Genomic DNA, 22,773 nt, shown 5'->3' with positions numbered 1-22,773 from the left:
CTCATCCCAACAGGTGCCCTCCTCAATACCCATAACCCCCCCTCCCCTCCCTCGCACCCCCCATCAGCCCTCAGTTTGTTCTCAGTTTGTAATTACTTTTTAAAATCATTATTATTAATATTCTTGTAAGCCATTGACTAGGCCTTCCATCACCGAAATTCTTAAAGATTAATCTATATTAGTGATGTCAGGTGCTTTACCTTGTATCTTCATGGGACTCTGGCTTCAACACCTCTACTCCATTTTAAGTATCCACGTTAAAGTCACCAGTGATCTTTTCTTTGGCAGCTCTAGTGGACATTTTTCATTTCTTGCTTAATATGACTTCTCTGTAACATTTGAACTCTCTCCTCCTTGAAATATTCTCCTTCATTGGTGTTCACACCTCTCTCACATTGCCTCTCCGATTACTCCTCTAGATCTCTGTCATTGGTTCCTCCCTCTGTCAGCTCAGTAGGCATTGAAGGACAGTGTTCTGTCGTAGGGCCTTTGTACATGTTTACAAGGACTGAGTGCTCTCTTTCATTTCTTTGACTACTATTCTGTAGCGAAAGCTGTGGTTTCTTACTTCCACACTTTCAACTATATACTAGATGTCTCTGCTTAAGTAGCCCAAAGAAGTTTCCACACATCCAGAACTGTATTTTCCCTGTAAGGCTTGTTCCCTCCTCCCATTTCCCATTCAAAGCCCCACCATCCCTGCAAGTTATTCAAGCTAGAACCCTCCTTCTTACCTTCATGTCACACAGACACACAAACACTTCTCAAATTCCATTGGTTCTTCTTCCTACACACTCCTTTAATCAGTGGCCCTGCCCTCTTCCCCATTCAGGTCTTCATCATATGTCTTTGAACTATTACAGGAGGCTCTTGACTAGTGTTTTTGCCTTAAAGCTCAACCACCTCCAATATGTTCTCCACACTGCTTCCTAAGCTATTATATTCCTCAGAAAGAAAGCTTTCTCTGCTTTAGGATAAAATTCAAAATTCTTGCCATAACATAAAAGGTGCTTTATATCTTGACCCATTTTTTTAGTTCCTACATCATTTCTCTCATCTCACTATTATGCCACAGATAACTTATCCTTCAATAATACACAAGTTTACTTATTCCTAAACTGTATCTCTTTTCCTTAAACTTCTGTGCATTTACAGCTGCTAGTTCCTCTGCCTTGAATGTTGTTTCCAATTTCTCTATTAGGAGAACTTCCTCAGAAAACTCGAGGCATCTCAATTGTGGAGTTTTTCTTCCTTCTCCTTTCCCTCATCCTTCACCCCAGCACATAGTCACCTTCTCACTTCTGCTCCCATAGCACTTTGTCCATACTTGACCACACATATGATGTACATTTATTCCCCCCACCCCCATCTGACCCGAGAGCATAAACACTTTAAGGATTGTGTCTTATTCATCATTCTATTTCCAGTGACCAGCATGGGCCTGCTAGGTGTTCAATGAAGTAATAAAGGAAAGATTGTGAAGAGATGCTGAATTTATGTTCTGTTATAAAATATCTGAATTGATGAGGAGGCATCCAGATTTAAATGTCTTCTTTTTTAAGGTTTTTTTTTTAATTTTTAAATATTTATTTATTTTTGAGAGTGAGAATGAGAGACAACACAAGTGGGGAAGGGGCAGAGAGAGAGGGAGACAGAATCTGGAGCAGGCTCCAGGCTCCGAGCTGTCAGCACAGAGCTTGACGTGGGGTTCGAACCCACGGACTATGGGATCGTGACCTGAGCCAAAGTCGGATGCTTAACCAACTGAGCCATGCAGGCACCCCTAAAGTTTATTTTTGAGAGAGAGAGACAGACAGAAAGAGAGGATGAGCAGGGAAGTGGCAAAAAGAGAGGAGAGCAAGAATCCCAAGCAGGCCCCACACAGTCAGTGTGGACCCCGACATGGGCTCAAACTCATGAGCCATGAGATCATGACCTGAGCCAAAACCAAGAGTTGGACACTTAATAGACTAAGCGACCCAGGCATCCCCAGATTTAAATGGTTTGTAGGTTTGTAGTCTGTAAATTATTGAATTTAAATGATTTGACAATATACTATTTCTTACTATGCTAAAGGGGCAAATTTAAGGAGAATTAATTAAATATGTGTGTCATCCATGTATATAGAGTAATAAAATCTTGAGTGCGAATAATATTTTCAGAATCCAGAAGACTCAGTAACACAAACTGGGAGGTGTAGATAAACCAAATAATGGTTCAGTTAGAAACTGGATAAAAGTAGACAAAGAACATTAATCGTTCAAGTGAAATAAATCCTCCTAACAATTTTGATTGCATTAATATAAATGTCTACTATTGAGAAATAATAGTCTGCCCATGGGTTTTATTATTGCAATATATATATATATATACATTATATGCATATCTATCTATCTATCTGGTAAAGTCAAACTAGTCATTTAAAACTGTAAAGTTATTTATAAGTTTTGTTAGTTCTCATTTAGGATTCTGTAGCAATGACAGGTCTTATAAACTGTGTATAATCTTCAATAGAAAGGTTATAAAGTGAGGCCAGTCTATAAAGGCATATACTTTTCTTATATAGTGTTTCTTTTCATAGTATTAAATGGGTCTTCAACTATATATGAATTTTATCTCAGCCTTCAGGCAATTGGCCTCATTTAACTTTTAAACACAGGTTTGGAGCTGTGGACTTTGACTAGGACCAAGTATTTTGACTCTCTGCTTCATTTTAGATAATGTCTATTGCTATGTCTTCGAGTTTTGTGGTCTTCTTCAGTAATGTCAAATCTGCCATCCCGTGTATTCTGCCTCTCAGTTTTTGAGGTTTCCCTCACGGTGGGCCTTTCTTATGTCTTCTGTGTTGCTACTACTTAACATATTTATTCTTAACTCTAGTTTCTTGAGTATATGCAATATAGTTAAAATGACTTTTGATGGCCTTTTCTACTAATTCTGTCATCAGTGTCATTTCTGGGTCAGTGTTGGTCCATTAATTTTTCTCTTTATGGGTCAGATTTTTCGCTTTTTTTGCATACTTGTAATTTTTTATTGGATGCTGGAATTTAACCTTGTTGGGTACTAGAGATTTTGGAATTTCTAAAAAATATTCTTGAGCTTGGGCAAATAATTTGATCTTTTCAGATCTTGCTTTTAAAGCTTTGTTAGGTAGGACTAGGGCAACATTTAGTCTAGGGTAGATTCCTACCCTCAACCCCCTACCCAAACCAAGACCCTTCTCAATACTCTAACTGATGCTTCATAAATAATGAGGCTGTCCACTCTGGCTCTTGGGAACAGGCACTTTTCTTGGCCCTTTGTGAATACTGTGCACTGTTCCCTCTCATACTTTTAGTGGTGTTTCTCCTGACTATGGGTGATTTCTTCATATACATATGCTGGATTAAGCTGCATCCTTGATCTCTGGAGTTCTCTCTGTGCAGTCCTGTCCTTGCTGAGCCCTGTTATCTCCAAACACTTCAGGTTTCCAACACTCCCGTGTCCTTTACCTTAACTCAAGGAGATTACTGGTTTCTTCTTAAGTTTCCCCCTTCCTGACCATATTGAAAACTTTCTCCAGAATCTGGGGTAATTTAGGGCTCACCTCACTGATTTCCCTTCTCTTGGGAATCACTGTCATTTGCTGTTGGGGGTGCAGTATGTTGAGAGCTGTTGTTTCATACTTGTTTACCTTTATAGTGCTTTGCAGGCAGGAGAATAACTCTGGTGCCTCCTACTCCATGTTGGTCCTGAGGCTGAGTCAAGGCCTATTTTAGTATTTATTTACTCATTTATGTAATATTCACTAGCCTCAAGAATTTAAGGCATTATTAGATAATTGCTAAATAAAGGATTTAACCTAATGTACATACCTGACATAGGGAGCTAGGTTTGTGAAATCTTTGTTGAGAGAATGTGTTAGGAAGTGTTTTCATAGCATGATGCAAAGTATTGCTGGCTCTTCCTTTTTTGAAAACTTTCATCCATTTTTAAATACTTAAACTAAAAGTTGTGTGATTTAAATTCAGTTGTGAATTTGTGAGATTTCAAAATAATGACTCTTGATTCTCTTACTCCCAATCTGACCATGTTTAAAAGCAGCCACATTGTGTGGTGGGGGAAGAGGGGAAAGACTTGTGACACGCATGAAATTTTAGGCATTGCACAAAATGATAGGGTTTAGAAGATGTAAATAGCGTGGTTTGGACAAATCCACCTACTTACTCCTATTTGTAAGAAGCCAGGTTTCTTAAATTGATCTTAAGTGATCATTTTGCTTTCACTAACCTCTCTGCATCTACAATGGAAGAGAGTTTGCTCGTGTTGCATTTTTAATGATTTGTCTTATAGTGCTTCTGAGGTCATTCTGTGGTGGAATGCTATCAGATCTCTCTCTCTCTCTCTCTCTCTCTCTCTCTCTCTCACACACACACACACACACACACACACACCTCATGAAAACACAGACTCTTCCAGAGAATTTCCTGATGTACTGTTCTTTGAATGTGATGACATTTGTTTACACAGGAAGCTAGACACTAGATTCTTTTCTTTGGAAATTGTGTCAGATACACATTTTCCACATTGTTTTTTCTCAATATGGCATACATATGTACCACTTACATATTTAATGTTTGGAAGTCATGGGGACTGATGAAGAATTCTTGATATGAAGTGCTCTTATCGATCCACTTTAAATATTTAATGTTGAGAAAACATCTTCTTTCCTCCCCACTGATTTTTTTAAAAGTTCTCCTTGGCAAACCATGGAACAAAAGTCAGATTGAAGACAGACCTTAAACCTTACCTCTTGGGCCATGTTTTGCATGTTTTTTCCATCAGCTCAATACAGCACCTATAATTCCATTATATTTTCTTTACCAGTTGGATTGAGATTCTTACTGGGACCATGATAAATAATTTATAGCCCCAAAGATGTAGGCTATGAGTTTCTAAATCAAATTTTTATGTTTGATTTTTTTTTTAAAAACCCAAATTTAAAAATATTATATTTATTGAAAAGATTATACATCACTATTTACTTTTACCTGTCCTCTTAATGTAATGCTTGCAATTGCTGTCATTAAGAAACGCTAATCAATTTCTGGAAACTGTGTTAGGTGCCTTATTTACATAACTTCTTGCTCTCACCAGTCCTGCATGGTGGATACTGTTATCTTCATAGGAGACATTAGGAAATGAGCCCAGAGATATGGGTGATTTGTTCAAGATCCCACCTCTAGTAAGAAGCAGAGATGATGTCAGACTAAATTCTACTACCCTTAGAGATTTAACAACATATCCTAGGTTTGTTAAAAGTGATGAATGTACGTCGTAGATAAAAAACCAGAGTGTTAACTAAATACGTCTAAAGTACTTACTAAGAAACTTTAGAGAGCCAAGGGGAGCAACAGGTAGTCGGTAGTGTGCCAACCTGGCTTTTGAAGGGTGCATGCACATAGTGCCTAGGGAGCATGGAGAGGGGTACTTGGAATCTTTGGGGGAGTGTGATGGGGAGAATGTTCTCAGAAGATGTCAAGGTGGAGATGGAGTCTTGAAGGAGAAGTAGAAGGTGATGACCTTGACTATATCTGGCCAAAGTTAACTTTAGACTAGAGACCTAACCTTTGTCTGCTGTAGTTAAAGCTAACCCAGTCCCATTTACTGACTGAAGTGCCCCTTTGTAGTTAGTATCTACCCTTCACGTGGATTAAGTTTGCCATTGTCAAATTTGCCACCTAGTGCTCAGTAAGCCATATTGCTTTGTTTCTTATTTCTTGAAACGTGTATTTTATAAAAGACCTTGTACTGAGAGTTATGTGGGATACAAAGATGAATATAGTTCAAACTTCAAAGGCCTTCCATTTAATGAGGAAGAGAAAAGCTGTATTCAGATGTTTATGAAAGAAGAAGCACACAGAGAACTTCATAAAAGGAATAGAAGTGTACTATGGCACACTGACAAGCTAAAAGATTCATCCTTCCATCCATCCGACCATTCACCCATCCATCCAACAGATATATATATATACAGAGCATTTATTACATATCAGATTTTATGGAAGAGCAGGCACATGAGTTGTATCATCTGTGTAGGTAAGTTGAAAGATCTTGATGGAAATAATAAGGAAAGCTTGCCAAGCAGAACTCATGGCTTGAACAGAGGCATAAAGATAAGAAATGGTCATGCTCAGGAATAATGATTAAGCCATCTTTTCTCCAGCCTAGATTATTTGGGATAGATGTAGTAGATTAGGTTGGATAGACATGTAAGAACAAGATTCTGGAGGGTCATAAATGACAGTCCTGAATATTGGAACTTGGTAGGAAATGGGGAGTTACTGAAAGATTTTGAGCAAGAGAATAAGATTAGAGATATTGCTTTAGGAAGCTTCATGTGGCAGCCATGGTGTGTGGGTTAAGTTGGTGGAGGAAGAGCCTGAAAATAGCGAGATCCTCCTGTAGCTCCATTACCTTCCATTACCCCAGGCAGTTTGCCCAAGATGACTCCACAGGTTTGGGGCCACTGGTCACTCCTTCTGCCCATGGCTGTTTTCCTCCAACTGGTGGGCTTTGTGGACTTGTGCATTAGCTTTCTTCCTGGGAATTATTTTGGCTTCTAGTCCCACAGTTCCTCCCAGTCCTGCAGAGGCTTTGTCTTTAGGGATGGTTTAAGTTCATTAAGATTATGACTGTGACACTCTCTAATTATATGTACACACTGAAAGTATTATTCTTTAGTAAATGCAAGTTATGAGACTATTGTTATGGTATCTGGGGTGCTTCTTATTAGAACACTGATATGAAATGCTACCCTCATTATAACGTTTCTCTGGAAAAGTAAAGTTTGATTCCCGTCATTTTAACTTACAGGGATTTCCCAGGACTGCATACAGCACCAAGTTGGCACCTTTGCCTGTCTTTGGATGATACACATGTCTGCTGGTCTTCCTTCTAGCTGCCCCCTTCAGCCCAGTCTTAGGAGGCACTCTGCTTCCAAGATATCTTGATCTGGATGCACTGGTCATCTTCAATGCAAATTAAATACAGAATGTACCTAGGGCATGCAAACTGAGTTTCATATTTGCTTAAATTAAACATGAAGGCAACGTGGCCTCAGCTGACCTTCCTAGCCTCCAGTTCTCAATTCCTCTATGCAAAAGTGCAAAATACTAGCCAAGTTGACTCCTTCTTGCTCACCCACTCTTTCCTATCTCTAGGCTATTGGCTCATTGTTCCATTTCCCTGGGTTGTTTTCCCCTCTAATAACTGTTTCCAAAAGCCTTCTAACTCTTCACAGTCCGTGTCTAATATCACCGTCTTTCATTCAGCCATCCATCAACACTCCAACCACAAATATAATTTTTCCGCCTTTGGATCATTCTTACAGTACTTGTCGTAGACTAAGAGTTGAGGCATTGCAGTGGGACATACCTGGTTACAATGCCAGCTCCCTACAATCTGCAGAGCCCTAGACAAGTTATGTAACCACTATAAACCCCATCTGTAAAATGGAAGTCGTACCACTTACCTCCTAGGATTATTTTGATGATTTAATGAGATAACGTCTACAAAAAACTTAGCAAATTCAGTTATCTGTCACATAATATGTATTCAGAACACGTGAGAAATTTTTATGTCTTCTCTAGGAATGAGTTCTGAGGTCAAGCGTTGTGTTTTATTCATCTTTGTGAGTTTCTCCCCAAAGCCTACCTCTAAAAGAGCCTATCATAGTGTTTCAAATATAGTAAATATTCCATTAATATTTCTTTGAATAAGGAACTACATTTTATTTTTAAGTTTCAGAATTCATCTCCCATAAGAGGATTTATTTAAAAACTGACCGGAAGCTCTGGTTTGCTAGGAGAAGTCCCAGTATTAACTAGCGCCCCTACCCCTGCCTTTTGCTCTGAAAAGTGCAATGGTTTGGATAATAAATTTTATGGGCACCCTATTCATGAAATATTTGCAGTTTTTTGTTGTTCATGGTACTTTTTAATTATATTGTTAAGGTCCTACAGGTATTGGCCATGATTTAAAAGCTGCCTTTTTAATGAAAGCATTAGTTAATGTGTAGATATATTAAGTGATATGCAAGTAGAGAATAGTAATTTTAACCTATGATAGGAGGTCTGTCCACCAGACAAAATTTCTCTAAGGCAGAGCTCATGTCTATTTGCTTCTCCAGAGTAGATCAGCACCAAGCACAGCACCTGAAATATGATGTGTGCTTAATAACGTACTTGTTGCAAAAATGAGTGAATAGTAAGGATCTTGGCATCCCACATAAGCTGTGTTTCATGAATCTCTCCCAGATTCTTCTTGGATCCTTTGTAGATGGCATATTAAAATATACTGAGAGTCTGAAGAGCTCTAGTGTGCCTATAAATGAGCTCAAAAAGTTTATGAAAGAATAGAGCTAGGTCAGGGGACACCTAGCCTTCTCAGACCTCTGGAAACTGTTCCCGTGTAGTCTTTGTACTGAATGAGCTCCTCTTGAAGGAAAGTGGAAGATTTCTTTGCATAAAAACTTTGCCCTACTTGATCAGAGAGCACGTGAAGAGCGAATGAAGGCAGAATGCCTGCCTTTGCCTCTCTGTTCCTCCCTTCCAACTAAGGGAAGAGCAAGTTCTGTGCGAAGCGTTCCTGTTTTAGGTGGAGGGGTATCTGGCTTCTTAACCATTATATTCTCTGAGGCCTCTTGAAATCTCTGAGGATGGAGGGGAGTTGGAGGGCTCCTTGAAAAGGAATGTTAGCATTACTTGCTTCTCTTTCCCTGCATGAGGAGTACAGGCTATCCCCACAATGCTGGGGCTGGCTAGAAGTGGCACAAGGTCGTGAGCCGTGCTTATCTTGCTTCTCTGGCTCCTTATTTCCCTAAGGATGCCTGCTGGCCCTTGCCAACCCACGTAATTGCTCTTCTGTTTACAGCACATCTTCCTATTCAGTTACCTGGTATACATTTTGCATATAGTTCATCTTGAAGGATAGATACCTGAGAATCTAGCATCATACAAAGTGACATCGTATTAGTGTGATGCTAAGGGATTTTGCTGAGAATGTGTTTCTTGTTTTTGTTCTTTGTTTATTTTTTGGACAAGGACTGACATTTTGTAGTCAGATTTAAAGGATTGCGGGGCGCCTGGGTGGCTCACTTGGTCGAGCGTCCGACTTCGGCTCAGGTCATGATCTCACAGTTGGTGGGTTCGAACCCCGCGTCAGGCTCTGTGCTGACCGCTTGCTCAGAGCCTAGAGCCTACTTCAGATTCTGTGTCTCCTTCCCTCTCTGCCCCTCCCCTGCTCACGCTTTGTCTCACTCCATTTCTCAAAAATAAATAAATGTAAAAAAAATTTTTTTAAGGATTGCTATTCCCCATTCATCTTTCTCAAGTCTACTCAAAATAATTTTCTAGCACTTTTCCTGTGGTGATTCCTTCAGCCTTTCTCCATGCTGAGGTGAAATGGCCTTATATTCAAGCAAATGTTCTTATTAGGTTGCCCTACTTTCTTCAAAGAATGTCAGCTGTGCCCATATCCCATTAACCATCTATCTTAATCAGCTTGGGCTGTTATAACAGAAGTATCATAATTTGGTATAGACAACAAAACTTTACTTCTCGCAGTTCTGGAGTCTAGAAGTCCCAGATCAGAGTGCCAGCATGGCTGAGTTCTTGTGAAGGCCTTCTTCCTGGCTTATAGATGGCCAACTTCTCATTGTAGCCTCAAATGGCAGAATGAGAGGGAGGATGCAAGCTTTCTTGTGTCTTACAAGGCATTGATCCTGGCACAAGGGCTCCATCCTTATAACCTAATTACCTCCCAAAGACTTGACCTCCCATTACTATCCCACTGGGGCTTAGATTTTCAACTTGTGAATTTTGGGGGGTAGGGAGGTCACAGATAGCCCATCACATTAAAATCACATGAAAGCTAGATGTTCATTCTTCAGTTGGTTCTTGGATACTACTCTCGTTCACGTCTTCACCATGCCACTCCACACATTTTTATTATCTGCCCGGCCCCAGAGGGACTAGAATTGTGTACCTTGATCTTCTAAAATTTCTTCTGGTATCAAGCTAAATCAGGAGAGTGTGAACCTATTGTTGTACCTATCTTCCCAAGCTCAGCCTTTGTGGGGCAGTTAATCTGGCTCAGTACTCACACAATTTTTAAGTGAGTTGCCAGGCCACCACCATCTATAGTGTTCATTTATAATTATTTTCAAGTCCTTGGACTTGTCTTCAGCCACTAAGACATAGTTGTTGAAGCTGTGAACAAATCTTGCCATTGGAATTTATACACGTTGGGTAAAAATAAACTGGTATCGTGCTTCCGTGTGCAATTAAAGTTTGAACTGGAGGTCGCTGCATTCACTGTAAGCTTGCTCACTAACTTCATGAAATAATCAATGGAGATTGTAAAAACAGATAAAACAATAACTTTTGGTATTCAGACTGAAGAACTCTTTCAGCCTTGGGAGTTCAACAAAGGCTGACAGGAAAATGAGAGACTTTGGTTCCTTTTCCAATACTTCCAGGCTCCCATCCCTGAGGACTTGGGTGCATAAAGGTGCACCATTTTCATGCACTGGGTGCCGAAGAAGAGAGGTTCCTTCTCTGTGACTTGGGCAGCCCCTTGCTTGGAGGGGAAGAATCCTTTCATTGTTCTCTCCCCTGTGTTTGCTCCCCCGATAATTGGCCGCCTAAGGGGTGAAGGTAACTACTGAGTTTCTTTTTAGCGTAGGCATCTGCACTCTCTTGAGTTTAGGAAGGATTTTTTCTCTTTGTGCTCCAAACTACATGTGTGCTTGTGTGTGCACGTGTGGAGCTGGTGCTTTTGCCTCGGCGTTGGTCACAGCTGTGCAAGATACAGACAGCAGATGCTTCACACTCCATCCTCAGTCTCTGTGCCCATGTAGTGTAGGTGAAGTCTTTTTTTACCCTCTTCTTCAACTAATTATACGCCCGGACTGTGCAACTGCTATTTTTTCACCAATATCTGTGAAACCTATGTCATTTGTCTTTTAAAATATAGTCAGAAAAAGAGCAGAAATAAGCCTATTTTGAGAGCTTGTGTGGTGAAGCAGATTTCACTAAAGGAAAGAGATTCTGTGGGGTGGAGTATGAACCATAGCATTTCATCACCAGAAATTTCCAGGTGATGAGGAAATGCTGGCATACGGGCTTAGTTTCCTATTGGAGCTTAAGGTTATACTTGATAGATTTCTTTTGGTAAGAATTAAATACTAGCCATCTTGAGTTGGTCAAATGCGGACTTCTTAAAAGTATTTTACATACTTTTACACACGTTTCATACGGTGGCTTTAAAAGACCATGCATTTGTTCTTGGTGTACTTAGTGACTTGACTTAAAACAAAAATTTTAGGTGTATTTTTTATCCATACATTTAATCAGCTTTTAGACTTAACTGATATGAAAACTACTTAGATATGAAAGCATCAACATCAGAGTTTGAATGACGTAGAGTCTAGCTTAGCTGGAGAGCATGACAGGACTTTACCTCTTAATATTATACAAATGTAAAACTCTCTAATAAGCTGCACAGCACGTAGACTCTGTCATGCTTTATCTTTTCCTTATGTGTTGCTCGTGCCTTTTGTCTCTGTTCATGACTCTCCTTTCTCTGTGATATTCCTGTATTACGGGGTGATTCTTTTTTTTTTTTTGAAAACTTAGGCTTTTGTTTATGATGCTTTTCTTTCTTCTCTTGATAATGTAGTTTTTCATCCTTAATAATAGGTTTGGATGTATTAGGAAGTGGAAGGAAAGCAGTGAATTAGTGAATTTTAAGTGAGTTAGATCTAAATACTTTACGCTTTACATATAGTACTTTTTTCCCCCTTCTTATCTATGTTGCCAAAACTTGGGTGTACCTGTGGTTCCTTCATACATCAGGAAGTATCTCTGAAGTTTCTAGTATAAGTGTGGCAGAGAATATCTGGCTGTTCACCGGACTTGTGTCCTGTTCTTCTGGGGCTCATAGTTATATTGCATTTCCCAGTCTCTCCTGCAGTCAGGTGAGCCATGTGGCTGAGTTTTAGTGAATGGAATGTGGGTAGAAGTGCTGTGTGCCACATTAATGGCTGACTCCAAAAACTCGCCCATGGATGAGCCTCCATGTTTTTCTCTGTTTGCCGGCTTGAGACAGGATAATCATGGTGGCCTTGGAAACTTTGTTGCAGATGGTGGGTCATAGGTGTAAGGGGCTTGGGTTCTTGGTTTGAGGGGAGCCATCCATCCATCAGAATACTCCTTTTAGGCTGCTATTGTGAATGAGCAGAATGCATTTTGATTTTGTTTGTTACAGAAGTTATTAATACATTAACAAATACAGATAGAATTCCTACCTCCAAGAGCCTCCCATTCTAGTCTGAGAGATAAGTACATCAAAACTATGGTACATTGTGATGAATCATTAATCGCTGTCTGTCCTAAGACATCACAGAAGACGTCAGATACCTCAGGGAAGAGGGATATACCTAGACTTACAGGTGAATAACAATAAACCAGATATATCCCTAGATCCGTGAAAGACCAAAATCCCAAGGTAGAGCTTAAGTCATGACATGGAAGGCCTGTGGCAAAGACATCTAGAAAAGAGTGACTGAAAAAGGCCATGAATATAACATTCAGATCTTCCCATGACCTAGTGATTTTCATTTTAATATTATTTTCATATTTATAGTTTCATTTAATTTGTAAAATAACTAAGGAAGGTAGCAGAGCAGGAATTATGATGCCCATTTTATACATGTGGAAACCAAGGCCAATCAGTTTTAAGTGTTTTGTCCAGGGATACATAAACAGGAGAGCTGAATTAGTGTGCCTAACGAGAGGTGCCGTGGATCAGTGGAAATACTGGGATTCCAGAGTGAAAGCGAATTGGCTTAGAATCCTATTCCTGACACTTACTATCTGTCTGTCCTTTGGCCTTGTCTAACATTCTCAACTAAAGCAGTTATGTTTCAGTGTTATGAGAATTTTATGAATAAAGTATTTTAAAGTGTACTGGCACTTGCTGTTATCTAGTGTCCTTGTCTCTCGTCATATTACTTCTTACCTATAGCTGTGCCTCTCTGCCCCCCTTGCTCCCACTTTTTTTGATACTGACCACTGCTTTATCTCACAGTTGAGGAGGCCTCAGGAAAGAACCTCTCCCTTCTGATCTGCAGACGACATCAGAACAGGGTGGAGGGGTGGGCTGGCCGCTGTTTGAGCCATCTGGCCGGCACCTCTGTGCCATGGTGTTCTCCACACCGTGCAGTGAGGATGCTCCGGCCAGCCTCGGTCTGTTCCAAATGTGAAGGCTTCCACATAATGATCGCTACGGAACCAGTCTCTGTCAAACAACGCTATTATTTTACTCATTAACATGAAGCAGCAAAAGATAAAATTATGATGCCTCTGAAGCTATTGTTTGGTATAGATGACAAATTCTCTGCCATTTGGATTGCCTGTAGTTAGTTCAGGGAGAGGTACTCAATATTAAAACAGAAGGACATGTCCAGTTGGGAAAAGAGAACCAGTTCTTCACATTTTTGTTTTTAGTGTTTTATTTATTTTTGAGAGAGAGAGAGCAAGGGAGGGGCAGAGAGAGAGGGAGACAGAGGATGCACTGATAGCACAGAGCCTGATGTGGAACTCGAACTCAGGAGCCCCGAGATCATGACCTGAGCCGAAGTTGGATGCTTAACCAACCGAGCCACCGGGCACCCTGAGAACCAGTTCTTTAATTTATTTCCATGGACATTATTAATACCTTCCATGTGTTTTTAGGAATTTTTCCTCCTAAATCTCTTCAATTCTCCCTTTTCTTCTGCTTATCATCTTTCAGGACATTAAAAGGAAGCCACTTCTAAGATTTCATCTTATGGTTTTAAATTTAATTGAAATTGGAAAAATGAACAATTCAAAATTGAGAAACAAATTGAAATCTTTCTCATCAAATAGATACTCTAAGTAGTAAGAAAATGTGTTGTTCTATAAGTTTTCATATATAAATATGCTCATTATGATCGGTCATGCATTTCTTGTCTTGGCATATTGGGTATATATATAAAAATGAAGGCCAAATACTTAGAGACTTGAGGTGAGTCTTTTGGAAAGGAATCAAATGTTTCATAGAGAAGTGTAAATCATATGAAGCTGCCACCTGGCAGTTTGAGTGCCTCATTGAACTTGAATTCTGCACTTTGCCTAGTAGAGGTAGAGGTGCTAGTTAATAAGTGCTTATAATGACTGGTATATCATGGATGTTCATTGAAGGTTGATAAGTATCTAAAAGTTGTAGTAATGGGGACACGCTTCAGCAGGTGAATGTGGTGACACTCTCTCCTAGATTCCGTGCCTCAGTTATTTGTGAGGAAATAACTGCTTCAGACTTTTTTTTTTTTTTTTCACCAGTCAATGCAGACATTTTCAGTTTTTTTGCTGCCATCCAGTTGTGTTGCAACTCAGGCACTAACTCTGAAGAAAAGGGAAAATATTTGCTGCTTAATCAGATTTCTGGGAAAGTTCTTGGGCAATAAGATTTTTAACATACTGGGGGGCGGGGTTGGAAATTGACTTTAGCTCTTTGACCTGCATTTGAAGAGAAGCCATTATTCATTGGCATTAAGTGGCCGGTGGGTTTTCATGTACAAATGTGGCGACTAAGGTAAATTCCAGACTAACTGTGGCGCTGGGTCAGGGGCTGAGTGCCGGGCTTGGCCTTGATGTATCATTCCTTGCTAGCCTGCAAGGGGACTGTTGTCCCCCATGAATCTGATCTTTGCCCAGAGGTTTCCCCACTTAGAGATGTCACCAGTTGGCTCCTCTAACCACAGTTTCAGGTTGCATGATAGAAGCTCTGAGGTTTGGCACTTTAGCAATTTATTTGGTGGGGGAGGGGTGGAGGGGGGGGAAGGGAGGGGATTGCTTTTAGCAAGTGTGAATTTTCCAACTAATTCATTCATTTGGAAACCAACTACTAGTGACCAGAAGTTCACTAATTTTTATTTGCTATTCTATAGGATGAGAGGACACAATGAATAGCAGTCCGAGTATCCAGTGTTTCCAAAAAAAAATAATGCATGATGCCTTCTCTCCCCTTCTCTCAGTGTTTTAGTCCATCACAGAAGATTGCCTGTGTCTGAAGTTGACAAGATTCACATTCCCATGTGCTTTTACGGATACTTAGGTGTTTTCTTGCGGGCTTCACTGGGGGCTGAATGGCTTTCTGGCTGACAAGCCAAGAAATGAGCTATATTTTATAGCTAATCCTTCAGTAATTATTCATATATATACACAGAAATTCCTACAACATTGATATTCCAGTTAATAATTCTTACTCTATAAAATACAATAAAAACAGTTTGCCATTCTTTAAAGAATGAACAGTTTTCATTCTTTAAGTTATGCCTGGGGACAAAATCTACAGACACATATACACACATTTACATATGCTTGCATACATGCAAAATCAAATAACCACTTTAAACTAATTTGATACACTTGTTATTAGGATAGCTCAAATAATAAAAGTCAAATACCTACTTCTGTAAATATAATATTTGCCCATATTTACAGCTGCTGCAAATTTAACCGCTAATATATAAATAAGAATGCCAATACTTTATGAGCATTTATTTATTATTTTTAAAATATTTTAACCTTATTTATTTATTTTGAGACAGAGAACATGAGTGGGATAGGGGCAGAGAGAGAGGAAGAGAGAATTCCAAGCAGGCTCCATGCTGACACAGTGCAGAGTCAGCATGGGGCTCGAACTCATGAACTATGAGATCATGATCTGAACTGAAATCAAGAGTCAGATGCTTAACCAACTGAGCTACCCAGGCACCCCTTTATGAGCATTTATAAGTACCATGTATTGTCCTGAATGATTTATATGTGGTATCTCATTTAATATTCACAGCAACCCTCTGGCATAAGAGCCATTATTATCCCCATTTTATAGTGAGAAAACAGATGTTAGGAGCATTGTAATTTAACCAAGGTTCATTGCTGGTGAATGGGGTGTTAGAATTGAGACCCAGTTCTATCTTAATTCCAGAGTTCAGGGACTTCATCATCCTGACATTCTCTTTGTGGGGTCACTCTTGATCACTTAAGCAGTCAGGAGCAGAATTACTTCTCATTTTAAGAGAATAAGGTAGGCAGAAAGTTGCAACCCAGGTGAAAAACTGTACAAATTTCCTGTCTCTCAGTGTCATATCTTCTTCATGGGCATGCAGGAAGTGAGAAACACCGGGGCGCCTGGATGTCATTTGGTTTAGTGTCCGACTTTGGCTCAGGTCATGATCTTACAGTCTGTGAGTTCGAGCTCCGTGTCGGGCTCTGTGCTGATGGCTCAGCGCCTGGAGACTACTTCAGATTCTGTGTCTCCCTCTGTCTCTGCTCTTCCCCTGCTTGTACTCTCTCTCTCTCTCTCTGTCTCTCTCTCTCTGTCTCTTAAAAATAAATAAAAATTAAAAAAAAAAAAAGAAATGGGAAACACCAACCAAGATGTTTTAATCATAGCATTTGTATGATGCCTTTTATAGCAAAGAACAGAGAACCTGACCCAAACTGTCTACAGCAAAAAATGTTGACATTGTTGACTCATGATCTTGAATCATCCAGGGAAAGTGTGCGTTCAGGCTAAGTTTGATCCAGACACTTGTGAAGCCTTCAGGATTTGGTTTCTTTTGTTGAGATTCTTTTGACTCTGTACACTCTGTGTGTCAGATTTGTCATTAGGTTGGCCTCTCTCCTGACAATAGCAATGACAAAAGAGATTCCTGACTTCCTCTCTTCACCACCAAATCAATGGAAGAGAAAACTTCTCATGGCTTCTCAGGTTGAAAATCTTCTCTCATGTTTCACAGGCACTGCCTCCTGTTACTGAGAAGCCCAGTTCAGATACTTTATTGCCATAAAATCACTACCTTAGAAACAAAGGGAAGGATTTTCCAGGCATGCGTACATACTATTTGGGCACACCAAGCACATATGTACACAACATGAGAACTGTTATTCCACAACAACCCTTTGTTTACAATGTTGAGTGACATCATCTTCACTCACTGTCTAATGATTTGTGTCCATTTTAACTTAAAGTCCTAATTACTGTCTTTTTGAAGAAAGCATTTCAAATGCATTACTTTTGATGAGTTAACAGCTCTTTCCTTTGTTCCAGGTAAAGTTGTGAAACAATTGAGAGCTAAGTATTTTAATTCAGTTTGGATTCATTTGTGTAGATCAAGTTCAGTTCACGCCTAAAAATATAAAAAATAAAAATTCCCTCTCCAGACCTTTCAAATGTAACTATTTCATACTCCATTTTGTGTTCCATAGAAATTAAACCAAATAACAATATAGTCATTTGAAATTCTCTCTGGGATGTTTTTGTCAGAGGAAATAAGCTGACAAGAATATGAACACCCTCCACTTATAGTAAACCGTTGGTGACGAGGTACTATTTATAAATGTTTTCCATATGATGTGCTTATATTTTTTGGTTCTGAGTACTATCTCTGTGTTGTTTTTTTTCTCTTGCTTTTTTTCTCATAAGTAAGGAGTTTCACCTTCTGTCCCCTTTTCTTTATGAGAAAAAAAGAAAGGAAGATCAATCGTATGAAACAAGTCACGGTAGCAGGTAACGAAGTAAGGTTTCCCACAAGCTTGTTTATGGCACTGCCCTACTGTTCACTTCTCTTCAGTTTCTGAAAAAAAAAATGCTTTTACTGTTAGCACCTTTGAAGAGAAAAGATCATAATAGTCAAAAGGAGCATGGTCAAAATACTAAAAAATCTTAGAGTGAATGTGCCATGTGTGTTCAAGGGCAGAGCCTTGTCATTTCTATGGACTAGGTACCACTAAGCAAATATGAATATATATGGGTTTTTAACAGTGTAAGTGGTTCCCTACAATGAAGAAAAGTAGTTATGGGCAGGTGTCTGCCGTGTGTGTGTGTGTGTGTGTGTGTGTGTGCGTGTGCACGCACATGTGTGTTTCATGTGGCCCTTCCCATTTTCTAAAGTAAAGATTGATGTCTAATGTAGAATACACCAGGCACAGCTGAAATAAGAATTTCTGGGTTGAAGATGATGCAATGCGTGCACCAGATGAATAGTAAATCCCCCCAGCACTGCTGTATCTTTCCACTGTGCCTCTGTGGGGCTTTCATGTCTAGAGCCTGCCCCAGCTTTTATGGGTCCTCATCCATGGAAACTCATGGTTAAGTGGATGCTAATGTGATTTCCTTCTTTCTTTAAAACATTTTTTAATGTTTATTAACTTTTGAGAGAGAGAGAGAGACAGAGGCATGAGCAGGGAAGGGGCAGAGAGAGGAGACACAGAATACGAAGTATGCTCCAGGCTCTGAGCTGTGAGCACAGAGCTCGATGTGGGGCTTGAACTCACAACTGTGAGATCATGACCTGAGCTGAAGTCAGACGCTTAACTGACTGAGCCACCTAGGTGCCCTGGTTTCTAATTAATGAATAAAATGGTATAAGTTTGCTGCTGATAGATATTTACGGAAGAAGGTTTTGGCTGACATTGATGAACCATTGAGCACTCACATTAGTCTGTTGTATAAAGAGCTTTCAGGTTGGTTACTATGTTGGTAGAACTTACCCAGGGCACTCAGGGAGGTAGAAAGTATTAGGGCTCGGGCCTTTTGATCCCTTTTGTTTTGGCTTCTTCAGCTAAAAGCTGCTTTGTTTGCTGGTATCAACAACAATATCTACTATTTGCTTACTTAAAGTTGACAGCCGACTTTCCTATGTCATCTCAATTGTCGTCTTACCAATAGCACTATATAAAATTGGGGCCAGCATCTTTATTCCCATTTTACATATGAGGAAATTCATGTTCAGAGAAAGTAAGGGAAACTACTCAAGGGCAGTCCATAGCAGAGGAGATCTTAATCCTATGTCTTCTGCCTGAAAATCCCACATATGCTCTCTTGAAACTGGCTAATAGGATCTATTTGGTCCACAAAAGGAGCCTTATGTTGGAGGACAGGAGGCCAGGGAACTACCTGCTGACTGTGTGATCTTATAAGATACTGTTATGAGAGTTGCTTAGCCTCTGAGCCTCAATTTCCTCATGCTCTTCTACATTAGGAGTATTTTATTGTTTTTAATCATTAAAAAAATTTTTTTTAGTTTATTTATTTATTTTGAGAAAGAGAGAGAGCACAATCAGGGGAGGGGCAGAGAAAAGAAGATACAGAATCTCAAGCAAGATCTACACTGTCAGCACAGAGCCTGATGCGGGGCTCAAACTCATGAACCACAAGATCATGACCTGAACTGAGATCAAGAGTTGGATACTTAACTGACTGAGCTACCCAGGCACCCCAGGAGCATTTTATGAGAATGAAATGATAAGCTTTGACATGTAACATAATGCACATATGCAAGGTATTATTAAAACATTTTCTTTTCTATATTGTATTGGTGTGTATCAATTCAAAGAAATATTATAATCCATCTATTCAAATAATTTACACCCATGTTAAAACCAGAGAGCAGATGCTGCAATAAAATTAGTTCTGGCTCCTTGTCTAAAGCCCTTAATGAAATCAGAGCAAGCCTGATAAATTAAACAAGATGATAAAATGCTTAATTCTGCAGTCTTCTCTGTGTTTTTATTTGCTTAATTGTTTTTGCTTGTTTTTCTCCACTTTTGCTTATTTGGTGAGAATTTGTGCTAAGGAAGAATTCTTAATGAGATTTTTAAAGCAAATTTTTTTACTTTTCAGTGATGTATCCGAGACCATGAAAGTGAGATTCCAAACATTAATAAAAGGGAGTCAGTGACTTAAGGCTGCAGATTTTGGCAAACAGCTCTTAAAGCTGAAACAAAAGCTTATACGTTTTTGATTTCTTATAATTTTTTTCAAGGTGAATTATTTTTGGCTGCATTGTTTAAATTGTGTTCTTTAATTTTTTTTTATCTTTATTTATTTTTGAGAGAGAGACAGAGTGTGAGCGGGGGAGGAACAGAGAGAGAGGGAGACACAGAATCCGAAGCAAGCTCCAGGCTCTGAGCTGTCAGCACAGAGCCCGACTTGGAACTCAAACTCATGAACCACAAGATCATGACCTGAGACAAAGTCGGATGCTTAACCACCTCCCAGGCACCCCTAAATTGTGTTCTTTAAATTATTTACGTGGTGTGAAGGATATAGAAAGTAGGTCAGTATGTGCATATTGGATATTGGTCAGTGTTGACTCAAACCCAGAATTGTGGATCCCACACATTTTCTAGCATTTGGATCTATTTGAAAACAAAGATCAAGCTAAAATCATATGTAATTGGTTAATCAAAATGGCATTGAAAATGGTTTTTAGACTCCTATTCATTGTTTAAAGTTTTTGTAACATTTAGGATAGTTAATGCTTACAAGTAGAGATTGATTTGAGACTTGAAATGCTTTCTGATCAAATGGATTCTAAACTTGTTCAAGTACACATGTCCAAATCTGATTTTATACCCCATGGATGTTCAACAAATAGAAAATATCCATCCAATCCCTTCAATGTGCCGCACAGGATCCGTGTGTAAGATCTGCCAGTGTCAGTCATCTGTGTCCAAGAATATGTCAGATGCAGTTACCGTGTTCGCTGCTGAGCCTTGACAGTAGCTGGAAATTTGACCCTGTCTCAAAGATAATATAATTTGAGCATATTATTACCATATTATTCATATGCAATTCCTTAGAGAAGGAAAAATAATTAATGCTTCTCTTGAGTTGTGTTACATGTACCTTTGCTGGTGTATTTATGAAATCCTGTCTTTTCTTGGAATCCATACAGGTGAAAGCTGAAGGAAAAGACAAATATTTGGGGAGTTTCCACATTACTTTTTATGTTCCTGGAACCAATTAGTTTTCACAGTTGTGCTGCCCAAACACTATTGAAATATACAAATAGATTTAATTTTGGAAATGGTTCCCGGCTACATTTATTATGTCTTTTGTAATCATTCCCATTACTGAGGTGTGCATATGTGTGTGTGTTTACATATTAGTAACTGTGAGTACAAGACAATAGGAAAGAAAGGTAGGAATAATACTTGAAGCTAGAAATGATGTTATTGTCAAAATATGCGCCAGGAAGGCCTATGTTCTTTCTAGAGGAAGGCCCCAAATTTATTCTTAGCTTTCTAGCAGCTATTCTAAAAAAGAACACTAAATAGGCTTAAAATGTAAAGTCTATAAAGTCAATTTTTAATAAAAATAAAATTCTTTTTGATACTGACAACAGATAAAATTCTCCCATATGTCTTCACTTTAAGTAGACAATTAAAGATTACAAATCACACTTCTGTTTAATTGCTAAATAAGCTAGAAGAGACACTTTGCTTTGTCCACAGTGGCAAGCGGTGCTTATTTTAGTAACCACTGAATTGGGGAAAAAATGTGGCATAGAATTATCATCAATTTTCTTTGATAAGTTACTGATTAAAACATTGAAAAATCACCTCAATCACTAATGATACCACAAAAAGTGAATATTTAGGCCACTAATAATATTTTCTAAATGTTGATAAAATGAAACATAGCATGACTATTAGACTATTATGCTTTAGGTAGTAATATAGAATTATGAGATATAGTATCTTTAACTATTATGTTCTCTTCCTCATAGAATTCCCCCTTGATCGCATTACCTTTTAAAAATCAATTTATTGAGTACCTACTATGACAGACATCCTGGTTACAACAACCATGATTGGGAAGAAGTTTTGTTTTGGTTTCTGAGTGAAGAAAGAAGAATCAAAAAGGCTAAATAAATTGTCCAAGATTTCACAGCTACCAAGTATTAGAAATGGCACAGGAGTATGATTTCCTGACTCAAAATCCAGTATTCTTTTCATTGCATCTTTTCTCCCTCATCTCAAAAACTTCGTGTACTTTTGTAAAACTGTGTTAAATTATTGCACTCATCTGCTCAGGCTCCCACAACAAAATACCTTAGACTGAGTGGCTTACACAGCCCAAATTTAATTCTCACTCTTCCAGAGGCTAGACCTCCAAGATCAAGGTGCTGGCAGAGTTGGTCATATTCTGAGGCCTATTCTCTCGTCTTATAGTTGGCCATTGTCTCACTGTATTCACAGGACCCTTTTCTGGTGTGCACGCAGAGAAAAATGAGAGAATGGTCTCTGATATCTCTTCTTATGAGGACACGAATCCTATGGAATCAGGGCCCCACCCTTACACTCTTAATTACTTCCTTAGAACCCCATCTCTAAATATAGCCCAATGGGGGGTAGTGCATCAGCATATGAAGCTGGGGGAGATAAAATCCTCACTGCTGTGCCTGAGGCCTGCATGATGGTCTCAGTCTAGGCTCAAGGGCTTAGGTTACTACCAGAGCAGGCTTCAGTGAGCCAGTGTCATCCAGTGCAGTCACTTGGCATTCTAGGTTGGCTCTGCACCCTGGTTGCATTTGGAATTGGAATGACCAAGGCCCAGGCTAAGTCTCTGAGAACAATTGTAACCCATAAAAATAACAACAGGGGCGCTGCACACAGCAGCGTGTCTGACTTCTCTCTCTCTCTCTGCTCCTCCCCCACTTGTGCTCTGTCTCTCTCTGTCTCTCAAAAATAAATAAATGTTAAAAAAAATATAAAGTTTGTAAAAATAACAATAATAATACTTGAACAATGCCATGTGTCAGTCTACTAAGTGCTTTGGGTTCATTGAATTCATTATGTTTCATTGAATTCTCACAATTGAATGAGGTTGGTAGGTGACATTTAATATTATTAC

At 39.2% G+C, this 22,773-nt stretch overlaps 1 protein-coding gene across 1 annotated transcript in view; it reads left to right on the top strand.

Annotated features, from left to right (window-relative positions):
- Nucleotides 1-22,773, top strand: part of HIVEP2 (HIVEP zinc finger 2) — a 203,285-nt gene that overhangs the window by 134,922 nt on the left and 45,590 nt on the right. The gene's annotated exons all lie outside the window — the stretch shown is intronic.

The sequence above is a fragment of the Felis catus genome, chromosome B2 (assembly GCF_018350175.1).
Source record: "Felis catus isolate Fca126 chromosome B2, F.catus_Fca126_mat1.0, whole genome shotgun sequence".
Taxonomy (NCBI): Eukaryota; Metazoa; Chordata; class Mammalia; order Carnivora; family Felidae; genus Felis; species Felis catus.
This window is presented reverse-complemented; position numbering and strand designations above follow the sequence as displayed.